At 44.7% G+C, this 4,719-nt stretch overlaps 1 pseudogene; it reads left to right on the top strand.

Annotated features, from left to right (window-relative positions):
* Positions 1 to 978: 978 nt before the first annotated feature.
* On the top strand, positions 979 to 2,530 carry Pkm-ps16 (pyruvate kinase M1/2, pseudogene 16; annotated as a pseudogene).
* Positions 2,531 to 4,719: the final 2,189 nt, after the last annotated feature.

Raw genomic sequence — 4,719 nt, 5'->3', positions numbered from 1 at the left:
CTGTTGTTATGCCTCCCTTTCTGATTTTGTTAATTTGGATATACTTTCGTGTGCCCTCTGGTTAGTCTGGCTAAGGGTTTATCTGTCTTGTTGATTTTCTCAAAACACAAGCTCCTGGTTCTGTTGATTCTTTGTATAGTTCTTTGTGTTTCTACTTGGTTGATTTCAGCCCTGAGTTTGATTATTTCCTGCTGTCTACTCTGCTTGGGTGGATTTGCTTGGTTTTATTCTAGAGCTCTCAGATGTTTTGCCAAGCTACTAGTGTATGCTCTCTCCCGTTTCTTTTTGGGAGGCACTCAAGGCTCTATAAGTTTTCTTCTTAGCACTGCTTTCATCGTGTTCTATAATTTAGAATATGCTGTACCTTCATTTTCATTTAATTCTAAAAAGTCTTTAATTTCTTTCTTTGTTTCTTTCTTGACCAAGTTGTCATTGAGTAGAGCACTGTTCCACTTCCATGTGTACATGGGCTTTCTGTTATTTTTGTTTTTATTGAAGACCAGCCTTATTCTGTGGTAATCTGATAGGATGCATTGAATTATTTGATCTTCTTTTATCTGTTGAGGCCTGTTTTGTGACCCATCATATGGTCAGTTTTGGAGAAGGTACCATGAGGTGTGGAGAAGAAGGTATCTTCTTTTGTTTTAGGATGAAATGTCCTATAGATATCTGTTAAATCAATTTGGTTCATAACTTTTGTTAGTTTCACTGTGGCTTTGTTTAGTTTCTGTTTCGATGACCTGTCTTTTGGTGAGAGTGGGGTGTTGAACTCTCCCACTATTATTGTTTGAGTTATTATTGTATGTGTGCTTTGTGCTTTAGTAAGGTTTCTTTTATGAATGTGGTTGCCCTTGCATTTGGAGCAGAGATGTTCAGAATTGAGAGTTCATCTTTGCCCCCGCACAGCAGCAAGGAGTAGTGACTCAACAAATGTCCTCTTTAGTTATCGCAACAGGATCCGAGGTATGCCTGAGGACCTCAGGAACTATGCTGAAGCCACGCAGCAAAGCAGGGACTGCCTTCATTCAGACACAGCAGCTTCATGCATCCATGGCTGACACCTTCCTGGTACACATGTGCGGCCTGGACATTGACTCCGTGCCCATCACAGCCCGCAACCTGGCAACATTTGTACCATTGGCCCTGCTTCCGATCTGTAGAGATGCTGAAGATGATTAAGTCTGAGATGAATGTGGCTCAGCTGAATTCCTCTCATGGAACCCATGAGTACCATGCAGAGACCATCAAGAATGTCCACGCAGCCACAGAAATCTTTGGCTCTGATCCCATTCTCAACCCTCCCGTTGTGGTGGTTCTGGACACAAAGGGACCCAAGATCTGAATTGGTCTCATCAAGGGCAGTGGCCCTGCAGAAATGGAGCTGAAGAAGGGAGCCACTCTGAAGATCACCCTGGATAACGCCTACATGGAGAAGTCCATCCTGTGGCTGGACTATAAGAACATCTGCAAGGTGGTGGAGGTGGCCAGCAAGATCTACGTGGATGATGGGCTCATCTCACTGCAGGTGGAGGAGAAAGGTGCTGACTACCTGGTGTCGGAGGTGGAGAATCGTGGCTCCTTGGGCAGCAAGAAGGGCGTGAACCTGCCCAGTACTGCTGTGGACTTCCCCGCAGTGTCAGAAAAGGACATCCAGGGTCTGAAGTTTGGGGTGGAGCAGGATGTGGACATGGTGTTTATGTCTTCCATCCGCAAGGCAGCCGATGTGCATGAGGTGAGGAAGGTCCTGGGAGAGAAGGGCAAGAACATCAAGATCATCAGCAAAATCGAGAACCATGAAGGTGTGCGTAGGTTTGATGAGATTTGGGAGGCCAGTGATGGGATCATGGTGGCTCGTGGTGACCTGAGCATTGAGATTCCTGATAGAAAGTCTTCCTGGCTCAGAAGGTGATGATTGGGCGATGCAACCGACTTGGGAAGCCTGTCATCTGCACCACACAGATTGCTGGAGAGCGTGATCAAGAAACCACGCCCCATTCGTGCTGAAGGCAGTGATGTGGTCAATGCAGTCCTAGATGGAGCAGACTGCATCATGCTATCCGGAGAAACAGCCAAAGGGGACTACCTTCTGGAGGCTGTTCACATACAGCCCCTGGGAGAGGTAGAGGCTGCCATCTACCACTTGCAGTTATTCGAGGAACTCCGCTGCTTGGAGCCCATTACCAGAGACCCCAGGGAAGCTGCCGCCGTGGGTGCTGTGGAGGCCTCCTTCAAGTGCTGCAGTGGTGCTATTATCGTGCTCACCAAGTGGCCCGGTACGGTCCGAGGGCTCCTATCATTGCAATCCTCAGACGCTCACCAGGTCCATCTGTACCGTGGCATCTTCCCTGTGCTGTGTAAGGATGCCGTACAGGATGCCTGGGCTGAGGATGTTGACCTTCGTGTAAACTTGGCCATGAATGTTGGCAAGGCCCGAGGCTTCTTCAAGAAGCGAGATGTGGTCATAGTGCTGACCGGATGGCATCCTGGCTGTGGCTTCACCAACACCATACATGTAGTGCCTGCACCTTGATGGGCCTCTGGAGCTTCTTTTCCCTTCTCCTCTCCTATCCTATCCATTAGGCCAGCAACGCTTATAGTGCTCACTCTGGGGCATAGTGTGGCGCTGGCGGCCTGGGACACCAGGGAAAATTAATGCCTCTGAAACATGCAATAGAGCCCAGTTATTTTTCATGGCCCTACTTGAGCCAGGGGTGAAGGAGGAATGCAGGATTGGAAACCCTCTGACTTTATCACAGAAGGGCAGCATTATCTCTGTGTTCTTTGCTCCTGTAGAAAGTTGACCAGAGAATTCCCAGCCCTAGCCTGAAATTAGGAGAGAGCAAGAGCAGGAGCTGGGGACGGGGGGACCCAGGGTTCCAGTGTAGATGACTTTTGGCCTTGGCCATGACTTGCTTTCCCAACAGCTTTGGCCTACCCCCTCCTCCTTGTGCACTCCACTCCTGTCACCGCAGATGCTCCACTCTCCACCTTGTATTCTGCAGGGTCTCTAGGCCCAGTGCCCACCTGAATGTCAATACACAGCAGCTGAAGAAAAAAATTCATCTTGGTAGAATTTTTTCCTTTGTGAGTATGTAGTGCCCTTCCTTATCTTTTTTTTTTTTTGGATAATTTTTGTTGAAAGTAGATTTTATTCAATATTAGAATGGCTACTCAAGCTTATTGCTTGGAACCATTTGCCCTGAGTAATTTCTGTCTTTGTCACTGAGGTTTGTTTCCTGTGTGCAGCAGAATGCTGGGTGCTGTTTATGTATCCAGTCTGTTTGTCTATGTCTTTTTTGGGGAATTGAGTCCAATAATGTTGAGAGATATTAAAGGAAAGTGATTGTTGCTGCCTGTCATTTTTGTTGTTAGAGGTGGAATTATATTTGTGTGGGCATCTTCTTCTGGGTTTGTTGAAAGATTGCTTTACTGCCTTTTCTCCTTGTGTTGTAGTTTTCCATTTATTAACACTTGTGTAAAAATATTGTGTCAATTTCTGTTTGTCATGGAATATCTTGGTTTCTCCATCTATGCTAAATGAATTTTGCTGGATATAGTAGCCTGGGCTGGCATTTGTGTTCTCTTAGGGTCTGTATGACATCTGCTGAGGATCTTCTGGTGAGAAGTTTGGTGCATTTCTGATGGGTCTGCCTTCATATGTTACTTGACCTTTTTTCTTACTGCTTTTAATATTCTTTGTTTTATGAATTTGGTGATTTGATTATTATGTGATGGGAGGAATTTCTTTTCTGGTTCAGTCTATTTAGATGTATGTTCATGATCATCTTTTTCTTTAGGTTAGGGAAGTTTTCTTCTATAATTTTGTTAAAGATATTTACTGGCCCTTTAAGTTGGGAAGCTTTGTTATCTTTTCTACCTATTATTGTTAGGTTTGATCTTTTCGTTGTGTCCTGGATTTCCTAGATATTTTGGGTTAGGAGTTTTTGCATTTTGCATTTTCTTTGACTGCATTTTTTTATGGTATCTTCTGTATCTGAGATTCTCTCTTCTGTCTCTTGTATTCTGTTGGTGATGCTTGCATCTATGACTCATGATCTCTTTCCTAGGTTTTCTATCTCCAGGGTTGTCTCCCTTTGTGATTTCTTTATTGCTTCTATTTCCACTTTTAGATCCTGGATGGTTTTGTTCAATTCCTTCACCTGTTTGGTTGTGTTTTTCTATAATCTCTTAAGGGATTTTTGTGTTTCCTCTTTAAGGGCTTCTACCTGTTTACATGAGTTCTCCTGTAGTTTTTAAAGGAAGTTATTTATGTTCTTCTCAAAGTCCTCTATCATCATCATGAGATGTGGTTTTAATTCAAATCTTGCTGTTCTGGTGTGTTGGGGGTATCCAGGTCTTGCATAGGGGGGAGAACTCAGTTCTGATGATTCCAAATAGCCTTGGTTTCTGCTGCTTAGGTTCTTGTGTTTGCCTCTCGACATCTGGTTATCTCTGGTGTTAGTTGGTCTTTGTGTCTCTGACTGGAGCCTATCCTTCTTGTGAGCCTGTGATTTCCAGCGTTCCTGGGAGAACAGCTCTCTCAGGGTAGGTTTTGGGTCCAGAGAGCTGTGCCACAGGGTAAACTCTGGGGTCCAGATGGAGACCGAAAGCCAGCCAGTATTTATTGTGGAATTGAGTCCATTGATGTTGAGAGATATTATTGATCAATTATTGATAGTTCCCTTTATTTTGGTACTGTGTGTGTGTATGCGTGTGTGT

Source organism: Rattus norvegicus, chromosome 15 (assembly GCF_036323735.1).
Source record: "Rattus norvegicus strain BN/NHsdMcwi chromosome 15, GRCr8, whole genome shotgun sequence".
Classification (NCBI taxonomy): domain Eukaryota; kingdom Metazoa; phylum Chordata; class Mammalia; order Rodentia; family Muridae; genus Rattus; species Rattus norvegicus.
Note: the sequence above shows the minus strand (reverse complement) of the source record. Positions and strands in the feature narration are given on the sequence as shown.